Below are 19,097 nucleotides of genomic sequence, written 5' to 3' on the forward strand. Positions count from 1 at the left end.
CCTCACAGGAGTGTGAACCCTATTGTGAACTGTGCATGCAAGGGATCTGGGTGACACATTCCTCATGAGAGCCTAATACTGATGATCTGATGTAGAAGAGTTTCATTCTGAAACCATTCCCCCACCCATACCTCTGATCTATGGAAAAATTATCTTCCATGAAACAGGTCCCTGGTGCCAAAACGGCTGGGGACTGCTGCACTGAAGCATATAGGTATTTTCCTAACCATTAGGGATTTATCAATGGATAGGGCAGCTGTGGCACCCAGCCTCATACTGCTTGTAAACCCTGAAAAACCAAATAGTTCTACTCTAGGGTTCTAATGCCAATGGCAACAATTGGCTTTGGAAGAAGAGAAAAAAACCTTCTAATTTGCCTTTTAATGTATTCATTGACCCATTTGTTTTTCAGGAACGTGTTGTTTAGTTTCTATGTATTTAAAAGGTTTCTGAGGTTCTTCCTGTTATTGATTTATAGTTTTATACTATTGTGGTCAGACAAAAATGCTTGGTATTATTTTGATCATCTTAAATTTGTTAAAACTTGTTTTGTGGCCCAACGTATGAGCTATCCTGGAGAATGTTCCATGTGTGGTTGAGTAAAATGTGTATTCTGCAACTGTTGGATGAAATGTTTTGTAAATGTCTGTTAGGTTCATTTGGTCTACAGTGCAGTTTAAATCTGATGTTTCTATGTTGACTTTCTGTCTAGATGATCTGTCCAATGCTCAAAGTGGGGTGTTGAAGTTTCCTACTATTGTTGTATTGCAGTATATCCCTTTCTTTAGACTTTTTAATATTTGCTTTATGTATTTGGAAGCTGCAATGTTGAGTGTATATATATTTACATTTGTTATGCCCTCTTGCTGAATTGACCCCTTTATTATTATATAGTAACCTCCTTTGTCTCTTTTTACAATTTTTGACTTAAAGTCTGTTTTATCTAATATAGGTATAGCTACGCCTTCTCTCTTCTGGCTTCCATTTGCATAGAATACCTTTTTCTGTCCCTTCACTTTCACTTTGTGAGTGTCCTTATACGTGAAATGAGTCTCTTATAGGCAGGATACAGTTGGGTCTTCTTTTTACCTATTCAGCCACTCTATCTCTTTCAATTGAATAATTGAATCTATTTACATTGAAGGCAATTATTGATAGGTATTTACTACTGCCGTTTTTCTAATTGTTTTCTAGTTGTTTTGTATATATTTTCTTCTTTTTCTTAGCGTCTTCCTTTGTCGTTAAGTGATTTCCTTTAGTAGTATGTTTTGATTCTTTGATCTTTACTTTTAGTGTCTCTACTGTAGGTTTTTGCTATGTGGTTGTTATGAGGCTTAAAAAAGCATTTTATAGCTGTAACAGGTTATTTTAAATATGTAACAAGTTAACTTTAATAATAAAAAAAACAACAACTGTACATTTTAACTCTACTTCCCTTCCTGCCTCATTGTGAATTTTTGAGTCACAATTTACAACATTTTATATTGCGTATTTCTTAAACAATTATTGTAGTTATTATTTTTTAATAGTTTTGTCTTTTAATCTTCATACTAGGGATACAAATAGTTTACAAACCATGATTAGAATATGACAGTATTATAGATTTGATTTTTTAAATATATTTACTTTTGATCATATATTTACTTTTACTTTTACTTCAGATGTTTTGTGTTATTCATTAGCATTATGTTTTTCAGTTTGAAGAAATCCCTTTAGAGTTTCTTGTAAAATAGGAGTAGTGGTGATGAACTTTCATAGCTTTTGTTTTTCTGAAGGCTAGTTTTATTGGGTATAGCATTCTTAGTTGGCAGTTATTTTTTCCTTCAGCGCTTTGAATATATTTTCCCCCCCTTCTGACCTTTAAGATTTCTGCTGAGAAGTCTGCTGCTAAGTATATTGAAACTCTTTTATATGTAATTTGTCATTTTTCTTGCTTCTTTCAGGATCCTTTCTTTGTGTTTGACTTCTGACAGTTTGATAAGAATATGTCTTAGGTTATAGTCTTACTTGAATTGAATCTAATTGCTGACTTTTAACTTTCCTGTACCTAGTTATTTATATCTTTCACTGAGTTTGGAAATTTTTCTACTCCTTCATCTTTCTATTTTCTCTTGAGCTCCATTGACCTGAGCATTTGCGATTTTGATGTCACCCCTGAAATCCTATGAGCTTTCTTTGTTCTTTTCAATTTATTTCTCCTCTGATCATACATTTTCAAATAGCTTGTCTTCAAGCTCACTGATTCTTTCCTCTGCTTGATCAATTCTGCTGTTGGTGCTTTCTATTACATTTCTCATTTTATTCATTATGTTCTTTACATCCAGGATTTTTGCTTTATTTAAAAAAAATCTCAATCTCTATGTTAAATTTCTCTGATGAATATCTAAAATTTTCTCTTATTTTCTTGAATTTCTCTAAGCTTCCTTCAAATAGCATTTTTAAATTTTTGTCAGAGAGGTTATCATCTTCATTGCTTTAGTGTCAGTCACTAGCATCTTATTTTGTCCATTAGGCAGTGTCATTTTTCTCTACTTATTCTTAATCTTTATGGTTATATATCAATGTCTATGCATTGTATATGCAGGCATTTATTTCAGTCTATTCAGTTTGTTTTTTTATGTGACTGTTCTTCTGCAGTAGACCTGTCTAGAAATTCGGAGAAAACTGTCTCGTTTAGTCTTTTCTAAACCAATGACTGCTGCACTTGCTGCAGGGCTAGAAACACTGGGTTTGCTGTGCCTGGCACCAAGGTTTGCTGTGGCTCGCTCCAAGGTTTGTGTTTTGGTTGCTATAAGCTCCACCCCTGTTCTTTGTTTCTAATTGACACCTAATAGACTAAGCCCGCTAACACTCACAATGGTTCTCATAAAATGAGATCAAAGCAAGCTTCCTATGAAGGGTCCCAGAATGGAGAAGATGCCAAAAATCCACCTGTAACACACCTTTTCCATTGTAAAAACCGTAAATTCAGAGGAATTTTCTTCATGTGGTACTGTACAGGTTTGGGAGAGGGACATTGTGGTTAAAAAGGACAGTTACTTTTACTGTCTAATTATGGTTTTTCTCTGCTCTGTGCCCAAAGTTGACATTATAGCTTTGTTCCTGAGTTCTTAAATATTCAGGGTGGTAATCTTGCCTCTGGATAGATGCTAGTTGGGTTTCTGTGGAAGGAGAAATGCCAGAAAACTCCTACTTCACCATTTTACTGATATTACTTCATCAGGACCTTCTAATTTTGATTTTACTTTTCAATCTATTTTTTCTAAAGCTTTTTTTTCTTCATTTTTCAAATATTAAATTATCCCAGTTGTTCTATTAGAAAGCACTGTCTTATGTGTGAACAGTGTCAGTGAAATTAGATATTCTCAGAATATTTAATGACTGCAACTAGAAATAATCCTGGCTCAATATCAATTTACAAATTTGATTGTTTTTTCTATGTTCGGAATTTTCTATCCTTTTCTCTTTTCTTCTTCTTTGTTTTATTTATTTATTTTTTAGATAGAATCTCACTTTACCACCCAGGCTGGAGTATAGTGGTGCAATCTTGGCCTACTGCAACCTCCACCTGTCAAGTTCAAACAATTCTCCTTCCTCAGCCTCCTGAGTAGGTGGGACTACAGGTGAGCACCACCATGCCTGGCAAATTTTTGTATTTTTAGTAGAAATGGGATTTCACCATATCAGTCAGGATGGTGTCAATCTCCTGACCTCGTGATCTACTGCCTCAGCCTCCCAAAGTGCTGGGATTACAGGCGTGAGCCACTGCGCCCAGTCCATTCTGAATTTTTTGTGTTCTACTTCGTAAGTCACTAGACATTCATTATTCACTATGGTAGCTACTATTACATGTGGCAATTGACCACTTGAGATGTGGCCAGTCCAAACTGAAAGGTGCTGTAAGTATCAAATGTGTACCAGATTTCAAGAATTTTATATTAAAAAGAATGCAAAGGCCAGGCGCAGTGGCTCATGCCTGTAATCCCAGCACTTTGAGAGGCCAACGAGGGTGGATCATGATGTCAGGAGTTTGAGACCAACCTGGCCAATATGGTGAACCCTGTCTCTACTAAAAATACAAAAACTAACCTGGCATGGTGGTGCATGCCTGTAGTCCCAGCTACTCAGGAGGCTGAAGCAGGAGAATTGCTTAAATCTGAGAGGCAAAGGTTGCCATGAGCCAAGATCATACCACTGCACCCCAGCCTGGGTGATAGAAATTCCATCTCAAAAAAAAAAAATTGCAAAATATTATGTGAATATCTTTATATTGATTATATGTTAAAATAATAATATGTAGGCTATACTGTGTTATGTAAACTATATTATTAAAATTAATTCTACCTGTTTCTTTTTCCTTTTTAAAATGTACTTACCAGGACATTTTAAATTGCAAAGAATTGCAAAGAGGCTCTCATTACGTTTCCATAGGCCAGCACTGCACTTCTCTCTTACCACTCTTCATGTTCATTAACACATGAGGTATCATTCTCAACTATATTTGTTAATAATTTACTCTCCTCCCTTCTCCTGGCAATATTTAGCAAATATTACTGAATGTTTTCCAGGTCCCGTCTGTTGTGATTGTGCTGGACATATAATAGTGAAGAAAGCCAAATGAGTCCTCTGCTTTCACATGACTTCTGTTTTATAGGCAACACCAATGATATTAGGGTGGTCCCCCCTGCCCACACTTAGTTTCAGTCGTTACTGGACTAAAGCAATTGAGAAGAAGTATAACCCATTCTAATATGAGCTGCGCTATTAATAGTTCACAGTTGATCATATGTCTTGTTATCTAAGTGTCTACAGTACCTCCAGTACAACGCTTCTCAGAGTTTGTAGAATATGTGTGGCTTTGGAAATTCAGAGGTGTTCTGAAAACAAAGAAACAGAAAGCATGTCTGTGGTCAGAGACATTTAGGGAATTCTGGGTTAAATGAAACACAACATGCCTCTTTCCTGCAGGACTTGTCAAAGCTTTTGCTTTTGCTTTTCCAGTGCAGTATTATGAAACTCTAAAAGCAGGATATCATGAAAGTTTTTAAACACATTTGACCAAGAATTCTGATTCTGGTAAGATTTTTTCCTGGCAATAAAATTGTGCACAGTAAAATTTTGGAGATGGTGTTCAGTTCATTTCTTCCTCATCCCTCATTTTCACATATGCTGTCCTAGGCTGGTTCTTCAGCAACTATCTCTCAAGTGTTCAAATCCGTACTGGTCTTGTTTGTGCTTTGTGTTGCTGGGGCTACAGCTCTAAAACCATATTTCTGCTCTACTACCTGGCTCCACCTAGGTTCTGCTAGTTGAGGAAGACTAGAAGAAGAAGGCTTTCTGCTTGCTGTTTCTTTCTGCCTCTTGTCTCTTAGCTATGTCCTAAGCAACACTTTCTCGCCCTAACAGTAGTAGTTCTTTCCTGTCTTAGCAGCTGAATCCAGCTGGGTTTTTTAAAAATGACACTTATAGAACTAGTGCCATAACCCCCATCCCCCAGTCAGCATGGGCCAATGTAGATCCCTCCTCAGTTGTTTGAGCCGCAGCTCCAAGGGTCTAAGTATTCATAATTAAAATCTCTTTCCTTTGTTCACACAGCTGTAGGGTGGTAGCTATTTATTACAGGTGCTACTTTTGGATACCACAGGGTGTTATCTTTGTCATTTCAGTTCTTCAACACAGTTCTTTATATTACATTTTCTGTTAAAAGAATATATGCAGTTCTTTCTGACTCCTGATTATACCTGTCTAATACACTCCCATTATTCTCCCCACTCCCTAGCCCAACAGTCTGAGTGGTAAAGCAGAAAGTGATTTGAATGAGAGCACATAAAGGATTCCAACATTAGCTCAGTCACTGTTTCTGGGCTAAATTGAGCTGTCTCTGTTCTCAACTCTCAGAGTGAGCTCTTCTCGGTCTCCAGGAAGTTAAGGTCTAAGAAGACGAGCCTCCATGAAAAACAGACCTATCACCAGCCTACCCCTGCTGGCTTTTCCTGGTCTGTTTAGTCATGATGAGCTGATCTGAATTTGTCACATTTATTCTTCTCACTTGGACTCTTGTATCTGCTACCTTGACAAAATCATGGAGAGAGACCATGACCACATTTTTATTATCTGATTGCCTTCCTGGAAGTAAAGAGCTGTGACTGTCACTGGCTGGCAACTATAATTGTTAAACCTAACTGAAGGATTGAAGTCTGCTACATTCAGGAGTGTTTGGATCCTAGACCCTGATTTTGGCTTTTAATTCATGTCTTTCTCTACTGGCGCATTTTTGCGTACATATGTATTCATGTTCATGTGTTGTAGGTCCTTCTGTGTCCATATATGCACACTTGCATGTACATGGGCATGTGCCACTGCGTAGGCATGTGTGTGGTATGTGTGTGTGTGTGAATATGTGCATGTGTGAATGTGCTTAGGATACACAAGACTATTTTCATACACAAGACTATTTTCACCACTATAGTATCTCACATAGGGTCTGTGCTAACAGATGCTCAAACATAGTTATTGAATGAATGAATGGATGCATGAAAGAATGAGTGCTAATGCTATCACAAAAAGGAATGAAATCTTTTCATTTCTTTATTTAAGGTGGGTCCAACTAGATCACCTCGGTTTAATAGACTTATAATACAAGTCACACAAGTAATTTTAAGTTTTCTAGTAACCACATTGCGGAAAATAAAAAGAAATAGAATAAATTAATTGAAAAATATTTTTATATAATCAATATATCCAACGTGTCATTATTTCAGAATAATGAATATAAAATAAATACCAATGAGATATTCACATTTTTAAAAGACTTTGAAATTCAGTATATATTTTACTGTTATAGCACATCTAAATTAGGAGTAGCCACATTTCGTGGACTCAATAGTCCCATGTGACTCATAGTTGCAGTTTTAGTCAGTTTAAGTCTTGTTAATATCCTTTGGACAATGGAGGAGTGGAGGATACTTTCTATTTTCTATTCTTCAAGTGTAGAAATAAGGAGTCTTCGGAATCTGGGCTACTTTTTGGATTTGAGAAATGTTGGTTGAGAATATGAATCTCTGATAAGCCCTAATTGATACAAAAGTTACGTGGTTCAGCTCACATCTCTTTCTCTGTCCTCCCACTCCAGTGTTCTGGAGTGGAACCAAACTGGGGCCCTATTCTGAAACCTGCTTTCCTTGTCCTAAAATCTGAGGCCCTTTGCTGGAAACATGTCTCTCTCTCTGGAACCTGATCCCATTCCGGAAACCTGTATCTCTTTCTGGAACTATCTACAACTATCTCTTTCCTCTTCAAGCTCAGCCATGAAGAAATTTTTTAAAAATAAAAAATACAAACACACACAAATAACAAGGAAGCATGTGTTATCTCCTTCTCTCTCATATCCTGCACCTTTAATGTCTCTGTATTAGATCAGATATTGCTCAAAATACAGGAGGCTGAAATTTCTACCCACCCTTTTTTTTTGAGCCAGAAATTCCCTAGGTTCACAATGTCATAATCCACCCCTATCGATACCCCATTTTATGGCTGTGACGGTGGTAGAAATTCACATGGCCTTAGTGGAAAGCCTTATGTCTCCCCTTCCCCCTGCCTCGTCCTCTCTGTTATTAGGTACAACAGAATCTCAGCGATGGCTCCATTGGCTTCAGACCATCTGCCCATTACATTACATACAATGTCTTTTTAAATTCTCTAAACGGGAGTAATTTTTAACAAGCGGGTGGTGGGGAGGACTTTACATATTTTTCATTAACATATACTGTTAACTATGCCAGTAAATTATGGATAATTTAATTTAATTTAGGTTTAATGGCAACATTTTTCCTCACTAATGAAATGGTTATTTGTTATAAGGAAAATATTTATTGAAGTGGAATTGTGTGATCTCTCACATCATTATTAAACCTTGTTAAACCATTTTTAATTTCAATTTGGGTTTAATTAAGAGTCATTAAGCATTTTATTAAATCTAAATTAAATTCTAATGGAAATGGGATTTGCCAAAGAAGCAGTTGTGCCCTTTCTTCACTCTCAGTTCTCTCAAAGTGACATAGTTACAAAAGGACTCGGGATGAAGTGGAACTTCAATATTATTGATAAAATGGAATGAACAAAGGCTTTGTTACAGATTGATCATTCCAGAACTGCTTCTGACATACCATGAGACTTTGGACAAGTCATATCGTTTTTGTGATAATCACCTTACTCTTCTGTAAGATGAGGACTGTAGTAGAGTATCTATGGAAACAAAAGGACAAAGATTATATACCAAATGGATATTTTAAGTTTCTTTTTTTGTCTGAGGCATCTACAATTCCTTAGGAAATGGAATTTTAAAAACACATTTGTTGAAGAAAAAAAGAAAAAAGAAACCGATTGTGACTAAAAAATACCAAAATACATCGAGTTGTCAATCTAAAGCCTGAATTCCAAAGACGATGTAGCTGGAGCAAAGACAAGGGAGTAAATTAGAGTTTAAGGAGCCCAACTTTGGAAAAGGCTGGACCAAGAAGACAGGAGCACAGGTCAACTGTGATGAGTCTTGTCTACCTGAAAACACATGGGAGGCCTCCACCTGGGTTTGGACCTTAAGAAACAGTTGGTTAACGTGAAGTCTGCATGACATGGATAGATCTTTCTTGGCCCATTATAGTGGAATTCAAAAGTAAATCCTAGTCCTATGTAGAGTCTTTGAATGGGACAAATATCAGTATTCATAATTCAATAAATTACCTCCATGGATCTCCTATATGCCAAGTCATGTTAGGGATATGGCAACCAACAAGCTCAGACAAATCCTCTTGGCACCTTTGTGACATAATGCTGGAGAAACACATGGCAACAACACACCACAAAATAACAAGTGCTATAATGAGAATATGGATAATGTGCTCTGTTAAGAGGATTGTCTGATGTGCCAATTATTAAATACTGACTCTGCGTGACTTACCAACATGCCATCCCTTTAAGAGTCTCTTCTCTGAATTCTACTTTAGATATTCACCAAAGTCTTGACTTAACTCTTGAATTCAATCTCACCTGCAGCTCCTAGAAGAAAAAAGTCATTTTTTTCCCGAATGACCCACCAGTTGGATAAGTCTCTACTTTTACCTGCTCAGGAGAGTTGCTGGAGTATACCTCTTCAAAAAGAAATATTCATCCTTGACATGACTCTTACTTCTTCTGGAATTAGTTCTTTAGAAATAGGTACAGGTCTTTATTTTTGACATATCTCAACCTTAGATGGAAACTTTTACCCTCTTGATGTCTGAAGACAGTTTTCAACACATACCTAAGCCCAGGGAGGTTTTTTACCTCCCAGTACTTTTCTTTGCTTTTTATACATTCAGTAATTAGAACCAGAGGAAAACAAGGCTCTCAGTAACTTATAAAGGCCAAAGACAGCAAGGGGGCAGTCCCTGAATGGTTCCTACATTAACACTAAATGTATTTATTTTCATCAGCCTAACACATACTCATGTGCATATGTGCATATGTAAGTGAGAACAGAGGTATGCATGCACATGCGTGCAGACGCAGTTGCATAACTTCCATTTACCCATCCAGATCCATTCTACATCCATATCTACTCTGTTCTGTGATCCAGAAGTCTGACCAGTGTGGCCAACCTCAATGAGTCCTCTCAACTTCTGGCTTCTGGTTGGGGCCAGCAGAAAAATTCAGAGAGAAAGAAAAGTGAAGTGAAGTAATGTGTTCTCTCATCTCCCTTCCTGTGAGGTATCATGAGTGGCTTCATGTGTTGACCAAGATTACAGCTTCTGCCATATGACTGTTTTTCTCCAGGGGACTGCTCTCTGCCTTCATCCCTTCGGGTCTAGGGCAGTCACAGAGTTCTGGTATTGCTATCTCCAGGACACTACACTGTGGTGTGCCCCTGTGGTTACTCTGCAACCTGCTTATGCCTTTGTAAATTGTTGCTTTATTAAACACTTTTGAAGTTGCCAAGTTTGATTGTGCTATCTGCTTTCTACCATGACCCTGATTTATAGACGTACACAGAAGCACTCAGATCAAAGGTCCCATTCGATGTTGAACTAGACTGCCTTTTCAGGGGCTTGGAATATTGCCTGACCTAGTGGCCAGTCAAGGTGCCTCTAACTGTGTTTCTAGTCAATCTGAGGTATAATAAAAGTGCTGGAAAGATCAGCAGACTTGATCCACTCCTTCACCATGTCTTTTTGCCCCCTGGAGAAGGTCAAGCTTTGTAAGTTTCTGTCTAATGCCTTCTTTTGTCTTCATTCCAGAAAAGGAGAGGACTGAGTGGCCCAGATGGAAAGCAGAAATGCAGACAGAGGCCTGTGGAAGAAGAATCTTAAAATAACTAAGCAACTTCAAGAAAACAAGTGAGGATTTATTGGAAACAACTGCCTTGCAAGAAGAAAAAAACACTCCAACTTAGTAAGAAAGATGAGAGGGTACAAAAACAAGTCAGATTAGAATCACTACAAGAAAATTAAAAAGAAAGAAAAAAAGAAAGGGGCTAGTCCTACAAAACGAAACAAATAAACTGCCAGAGAGCAAAAGTCCAGGATACCCAGGCCTCTGTCTTCCTTTTACCAGCCATGGGGCGATCTAAACTTATATATCTGAGCACTCACTGGCACTGAAAAAAAAAAAATCATAGAAGTAGAGTGAGGAGTAAGGAAGAAGACCAAGAACATCTTTTCACTGGTGTGAACTGGTGGAAAAATCAGGCCATCTCTTCAAGGAGTAGAATGATGACTTTATGGGGATATCCCTCAAGTACAGCCTGACACCCCATGCTAGCCTCATTCCCAAGACCAGCCTGGAAAGATGGATCAGGAAGCCAGGTCAACAGTTCCAGCTTTGACACTTACTAGCTATGAGACTGAAGAAGTTGTCCGATATCTTTGTCTCAGTTTCTTTATATGAAAAATGACACGCAATTCATGAGGTTGTTGTGGAGACTAAAAAAAAGATTAAAAGTATTTCATTGTTATCTAGTATAAAATTAGGACTAAAAAAATTATTTTCTTTCTCTCCATCTCTTTCTTTCTTTTCTTCCCCTTTACTTCCTTCATTTTTCCCTGCCATCCTTCTCCTTTCAATCTGATGTTAAAGCTCTATACAGATATTCATTATTTTGCTATTGTTGTTGTTGATACTATTATTTTTGATACTACTATTATTTTGTTGTACAGTTTTTTTTGTTTTGTTTTGTTTTGTTCTGTTTTTTTGAGATGGGGTCTCCCTCTGTCACCTAGGCCGGAGTGCAGTGGTGTGATCTCGGCTCACTGTAGCCTCCGGCTCCAGGGTTCCAGGGTTTCTCTTGCCTCAGTCTCCCAGGTAGCTGGGATTACAGGCACGCGCTAGCACATGCCACCATGCCAGTTAATTTTTATATTTTTAGTAGAGATGGGGTTTCACCATGTTGGCCAGGCTGTTCTCGATCTCCTGACCTCAGGTGATCTGCCCACCTCGGCCTCCCAAAGTGCTGGGATTACAGACGTGAGTCACGGCACCCAGCCTGTTGGGCAGTTTTATTTATCCTGGTTTTTTGTTTGTTTGTTTGTTTTGTTTTGTTTTGTTTTGTTTTTGCAGAAAACTGCTGCCCTGAACTCCAAGAATCACCCATCCCTTTCCCAAGAACTTTATCTGGAAGGCATGACCCTGTCAAAGCCTACCCTGTATCCTGTGCCTGCATAATTCATGAGAAGGACATCCTGGATGCTGGATCTACTGCTGACTGCAGTCCTAGTCTTTGTCAGGAAGTACCCCAGCCTGAGAGAGATTAGCCTCTCTTCAGTCTTTTCCATCTACCTGGAATTCCACAACAAACTTCTGGGTTTTAATATAGTGTTTTGTCCTATTTTTAAACCAAATTCATTAGAAACCAAGAAAAAGAAGAGAAAAAATAAAGAGTGATATTTCCCAAAGTTAAGGCTTAATTTTGTTTTGTATTTTGTATTTGCTTAATTTTGTATTTGCTAATCAATTTGTCCAAGTTAGGGCTCAGGTGGAATTTTATTGCCAATCTGCCTATTGAGAACAAAGACCACCTTTTTGAGCACTCAATATTGAGATGGCATTTCCCCTTCTAGCTGACGGAATTGGGCAATGGATGAAGCAGTTCTGGAAAGGTTTCCTTCTGCCAACTTGGACACATTTTTTCTTTTTCCAGCCCAGATGAACTTCCTCATCTCTCCACTCTGATGATAAGCCCTGTTTAGGCTCGAGCTTTCATCTGCCTGGGTGGCATCAGAATTTGGGGAACATGTGACCTTAGCTCTTGTGTTTGGATGGCATGTGGCTGTGAGACTCTGCTAAAGTAAACAAGTTTTATATAATAGACAATGATGACAATAAAGATAGTAATATAAAAACAAGTTGTACAGGGCGTCTACTCTGCTGCACTAGAGACTCGGGAGAGATGACGTCTATTTCTCAGAACCATGGTGGTTAGGGACGGACCATTATCCCATTTCTTAGATAAAGAAAGAGGCCCAGGGGGCTGCAAATCTTTACCCAAAGTCATGCACCCACAGCTAGTGAGAGGCAAAGCCAAGATTTTCTTTACATTTTGTGATCTTTCTCTCTCTCAGTGAAAATATTTGCGGTGGTATTTGTCTCGTTACCATACATTAAGCGCCATTAAAATTAAGCACATTAAGCAAGTTTGCACAAGAAGGGAAAGAAGAGGAAAATGCAAAGGTAACCAGGGGAGTAGAATGTTCCCTGGCCTTGCTGGGACTGTCCACTCCGGTAGAAAGTAAAAGGAGTCCTACAGGAGATGATGCAGCTCAGGTGCCTTCTAAGACACATTCCTGCCACCCACCTTGCAAGGCAGAGGCTTAAACTCTCGTCCTTTTGCTCTATTCATATCCACGATGCCTCTTAAGATCCTCTGGAGTCTTCCTCACAGACAGTATTTTGTCCTTTCCAGACCTTGCCTGGTGAAAATCACGTTAAGAGTGGTAAATAGAAAGATGAAGACTTCCAGTTCCTTCTGTTACTCTTCCACCACTTCTGTTCTGAAAAAGTGGACTTGCTCAGGTTTCAGCTGTCATCACTGCTCAGCTCATTTCCAATTTTAATGGTAGTGACAAGTCCTTTCTTTTTTCCTCCCTCTACTTGTGCTTTCCTCTTTCTCAGTATCCATTCCAATCCCCGCCAGGACTAGATTCACAGCCTTCATCTCACTCTCTAGCAGAGTTTGAACTATCTCACCTATTGCAGATATGGGGTGAAAGGCATGGTATGCTTGAGACTGCAATGCAATGCATCCCCCAAAATTGTTTGCCATTCATTTAACAAATATTCACTGAGTCATAAACTGATTAAAAATTCAGGCTCTAGAATCAGATTGGCTGAATATGTAGTACAGCCCTGACATTGTTTAAACTATGTAAATCTTGAGGAAGTTACTAAAGCTTTCTAAGCCTTATTTACCTTTTCTGTAAAATGGGGATAGTAATGGGTAGGTGTTATTAGGATTAAATGCATGTCAAGCACTTGGCATGTTTGCCCAGCATAGATTTCGTGAAGTCAGAGATACCTTGATCTCTGCAAGAACTGTCTTTATGTATGTGTGTATGTATCTGAAGGAAGAGGGGAGAAACTGGAGTTTCTATGTGGCTCCAGCTCTGCATGGCTCCTCCTACCAACTGATGATTCTCTCTGAGCCTCAGTCTTCTCTTGTCATGGGATTAGACTTTCATAACTACATGAAATATTCAAAACTAATCTTAAATCAGTGTAACTGTTCAATAAAATGGTATCTTGCGCTCTATATTCCTGTTTTATTAACCTATCAGGGAGGCAGATCTAGGGGCCTGTATCTGGGTTTTAAAGAAGCCACTAGGAATTGCTCCTCTGATGTTTCCATTTTAAGGCCTCTGTTTTGCAGAGCTCTAGCTCTAGAGCAAGAAAAATCCTATGGTTTCTCTTACAGGTTTCAAAGAGACGGGGTTCACCTCTGTGTGCTTCAAGATATGGTTAACATAGCAGATGTACAGTACTCTTAGTGGGAATTAGTTCAAGATTAAATATTTCAGAGCCTAAAGAGTAAGATGTCAGTGGTTCTGGCTAATGGATCTAAAATAGCAAGTAAATCCTGCAGTGGTTCAAATGCTGGATAAAAGAGCTTATCTGCAGCCAGGCACAGTGGCTTACACCTGTAATCCTAACACTTTGAGAAACTGAAATGGGTGAATTGTTTGAGCCCAGGAGTTTGAGACCAGCCTGGGCAACGTGGCAAAACCCCATCTCTACAAACAAACAAACAAAACACATCCGGGCTTGGTGGGACATGCCTGTAGTCACAGCTGCTTGGGAGACTGAGGTGGCAGGATGGCCTGAGCCCAGGGAGGTCGAGGCTGCAGTGAGCCGAGATCTGAACTTCGGCATGGGTGACACAGCGAGACCCTCTCTCAAAAATATAAAAAGAGAGAGAGCTTATCTGCATTATCTCCTGGCTCTCCCCACAACATACATACTTACGGAAGCTTGGCATTTTACCTCCTGAATGCCCAGGATACTATGCATACATTTCCCTCCCTGCTGATAGGTGTTGCTTTGGGAAGAGGAAGACCACAGCACTTTGCTGAGGAAGATTAGAATCAGCGTGGGGAAAATTCTGAATTGGGCACAGAGGGCTCAGGCTGAGTGTGGGAAAGGGGGATTCAAGGACAAGGATGGACCAGGAAGGTTATGCATTCAGGCCTGAGACTCATTTCATCAGCCTTGGGTACAGGATGTGTGCGCATATAACCACACATAAATCTAGATTAAGAAGAGACAGACAAATTTTCCAACACTTGTAGGCACAAATCAGTTCATTTATTTATTAATCTATAGAACAAGCATTTATTGAGTACTTTCGATGAGCTAGGCTCTGTGTCAAGAGATTTCTCATCTTGGTCTGCTTCTCAAAGCTTTAATTAGGCCTTCCATGGGTGCAGCTGTATGCCAGGCTCAGGAAACCTATCTTTCTGAAAAATACATATTTTTTTCTTTTAAAGGAAAGGAGAAACTAGTTTTTAAGGGACACAAGGAAATCAAAGAAACCAGAGCAAAGTACAGGATGCCATATTCCTAACAGCAGGAAGGAAACAGGGTCTTGTACCTTAGTGATCCCCGAATTCCTCAGGGTGGAGCAAACGCAGAAGGGCTCCAGGGCCATCTGCATCTGAGATTTTCATTATTGCATCCTCTCTATCTCTTCTGTCCTGTATACACCGGTAATTAAACTGATAATGAGAAATGTACATCTAGGTGTCAGGATAGAGTGAGTGGGGCCATGGGGGTCATTGTCGGAAGGGACAGAATGGGTGTGCTCTGCCATGTGTGGACCACCATCACTAAAATGGACGGTTGCAGTACCAAAAAAGAACCATAGACAGAGACCGTAGACGGGAAGGACCCATACTCTCTTGGGAAATATGTACTGCAGCAAAGAAGGGTCACTTACTGCTATAAATTTCCCTCTACGTACTGCTTTAGTAGTATCTCACAAATGCAAATTTTAATGTATTGTTTTCCTTTTCACTTAGTTCAAAGTACTTTATTTTGATTTCTCCTTTAACCCAGAACGTATCTAGAGGTATGTTATTTGTGTTCAGATATTTCAGATATTTCTGTTTTTCATTTTAATTTGATTTTATCATGGTCAAAAAACATATTTTATATAACTTTAAAATTTTAGGCCGGGCGCGGTGGCTCACGCCTGTAATCCCAACACTTTGGAAGGCTGAGGTGGGTGGATCACAAGGTCAGGTGTTCAAGACCAGCCAGATCAACATGATGAAACCCTGTCTGTACTAAAAATATAAAAAGAAGCCGGGCATGGTGACATGCACCTGTAATCCTAAAGGATTGTGTGAGGCAGGAGGCTGAGGTAGGAGAATCACTTGAACCTGGGAGGCGGAGGTTGCAATGAGCTGAGATTGTGTCACTGCACTCCAGCCTGGGCAACAGAGGGAGACTCCATCTCAAATAAAATAAATAAATAATTTAAAATGTGTTAATTTAATTTAATAATTTGAAGACTTGTTTGATGGGCCAGAATATGGTTTATCTTGGTAAATATTCTGTGTTCGCTTGAAAAGAATGTGTATTCTATTGTTCGTTGGAATGTTCTCTAAACATCAATTCAGTCAAGTAGTTTATAGTGTATTGTTCACTTTTCTCTGCATTTACTGATTTTCTGTCAACTTCTTTATCAGTTATTGAGAAAGAGTTATTGCAGTCTCTAGGTTTCTAACTGTAATTGTTGATTTGTCTATTTCTTCTTGTTGTTTAGTCAGTTCTTTTTTTTTTTTTTTTTTTTTTTTTCATTTTTTCCAGAGATTAAAGTCTCACTCTGTCACCCAGGCTGGAGTGCAGTGGTGTAACCTCGGCTCGCTGCAACCTCAGTCTCCCTGGTTCAAGTGATTTTCCTGCCTCAGCCTCCAGAGTAGCTGGGATTACAGACTTAATCTGCCATGTCCAGCTAATTTTTGTAGTTTTAGTAGAGACAGGGTTTCACCATGTTGGCCAGGCTGGTCTCGAACTCCTGACCTCAAGTGATCCACCCACCTCAGCCTCCCAAAGTTCTGGGATTACAGGTGTGAGCCGTTGCACCCATCCTATTTAGTCAGTTTCTGATTTTTGTGTTTGAAACTTTGTTATTGGGCATGTGATATGATTTGGCTGTGTACCCACCCAAATCTCAACTTTAATTATATCTCCCAGAATTCCCACCTGTTGTGGGAGGGACCCAGGGGGAGGTAATTGAATCATGGGGGCTGGTCTTTCCCATGGTATTCTCGTGATAGTGAATAATTCTCTCAAGATCTAATGGGTTTGTCAGGGGTTTCTGCTTTTGCTTCTTCCTCATTTTCTCTTGCAGTTACCATGTAAGAAGTGCCTTTTACCTCCTACCATGATTCTAAGGCCTCCGCAGCCATGTGGATCTGTAAGTCCAATTAAACCTCTTTTTCTTCCCAGTCTCAGGTATGTCTTTGCCAGCAGCATAAAAACAGACTAATACAGCATGTAAATGTTTGGGATTGTTATGTCTCTTACGAATTTACATCTTTATCAATATAAAACAATTTTTTTCTATCCTTGGTAAAATTTCTTGCTCTGAAATTTAGTCTGATATTAATGTAATCATTGCAGAATTTTTTTAAACTGGAATTTAGAACACTTTTTATATTTTTATGTTTTAGAACACTTTTTATATTTACAGAAAATTTGAGAAGATAATACAGAAAGCTCTTATATACTTCATGCTATGGAATGAATTGTGTTCAACAAAGAAGGTATGTTGAAGTTTTAACCTCCTCAAAATATGACTTCATTTGAAAATAGTGTAATTGTAGACAGCTATTCTAAGTTTATTTTCAAATAACACTAAACCACTTCAAGGATAATGCAGATATCTTAAACAGAGTATTGTCACTTCTTCCCTCCAGTTCCTTATAAAATTTTTGTTATTCATTTCATTTGTCTATATGCTATAATTATTCAATACATATTACTATTTTTCATCTTAAATTGTTAACTATTAGATCAATTGCAAATATAAAAAATAAAAGATTTAATTTTGCCTTCATTCCTTCCTTCCTGGATTCTTTTCTTTTCTAAGGTAAATCCAAAATTCTGACGTATCATTTTTCTTCTCTTTCAAGAACTGCTTTTAATATTTCTTGCAAAGAACGTCTGTGACTAAATTTCCTCAGTTTTTGTATGTTTAAGAAAGTCTTTATTTCTTCTTCATTTTTCATTTTACTCAGGTAAAATTTATATAACATAAAATTAACCATTTTAAAATGAACTTCACTTGTTATACTGCTTTTGTTTCCTTTTTGATCTTTCTTAGAGTTTCCATCTCTCTACTTGCTTACATTACCCATCTGTTCTTTCATGTTGTCTACTTTTTCTCTTAAAGCATTTAACATATTAATTATAATTATTTAAAATTATCTGCCTGATAATTACAAAACCTGTGTTATATTTGATTCTGATTCTGATGCTCGTTTGTCTCTTCAATTTTTTTTTTTTTTTTTTTTTTGCCTTTTAGCATGCCATGTATATTTTTGTTGAAAATTAAACATGACCTATTGAGTAACAGAAACTAAGGTAAAAGGCCTCTTGTGTACATTGCTATGGAAATCGAGCTAGGCATTGGCTCTGCTTAATGTTTTCTTTATCTATGGGTATTAAAGATTTCAATATCCTCTGGCTTGATTGTTTTTTTCCTTTTTTGTGTTTGAATTTTCCTAAAAGTTCCTTTTTAATAGTCTGTGCCTTGCAGTTCTGTTGACTGTAATTCAGTGTTATTATATGAAAGTTTTGACGACAGGGTGGTAAGGTATACATGTTCTATAATGCTATGATTAAGTCTCAGTCTTTTAATGGGCTTCTGTCTTTGAGCTGTGACCTTCACAAGTGTATCTCAGTGTTTTTTTCCCTTATTAGGTAAGACATGAAGGGTAGAGGGTGGAGAATTGGAGACATTTCCCTTACTGCACAGTGGATAAGGCTTTGGTAAAGTCTTTTCTTTTGCCAAGTAGACTTGTCTTATGGAGAATGCTCTGGGCATATTTCAAAGTAGTTACTTTATCCTTCCTTCTGCCAGAAATGTAAGGCTTTTCTCTTGCCTCTTTACTGTGAGAAATGGGTAGGTTTTCTGTTATTTTCAGGAGGTAAAAACCCAAGGAAGAGTAGAGACTTCCCAAAGACTGCAGGCCCTAGGAATTCCTCACTCTCAAGCTACTTTACACTAAGATTCTATCTATTCATTAAAATTATCATTTAAGCATTACTATCAGCTAATGGCTCCAGCTACTTCTGCTCCAAGTAAGCTAGTCATGGCTGCACAACCATGTAGTTTCTTATCTCTCCAGATTTCTTGGTGGTACTTTGCCCTGTGACCTCAATTCGCTGATGGATTCAAAAAAGCTGTCATTGATTTTCGGGTTGTTCAGGTTTCTTTTTTTCTTGTTGTAAGAATTGAAGCAATAACTTTCAAGATCTTTACATGTCAGAGCTAAAAGCCAGTATTTATTTCACTGGTGTTAGTATAATATATCCTTTCCCATCATTTAACTTTTAGTCTATTTGCA

The sequence above is a fragment of the Macaca mulatta genome, chromosome 10 (assembly GCF_049350105.2).
Source record: "Macaca mulatta isolate MMU2019108-1 chromosome 10, T2T-MMU8v2.0, whole genome shotgun sequence".
NCBI classification, from domain to species: Eukaryota; Metazoa; Chordata; class Mammalia; order Primates; family Cercopithecidae; genus Macaca; species Macaca mulatta.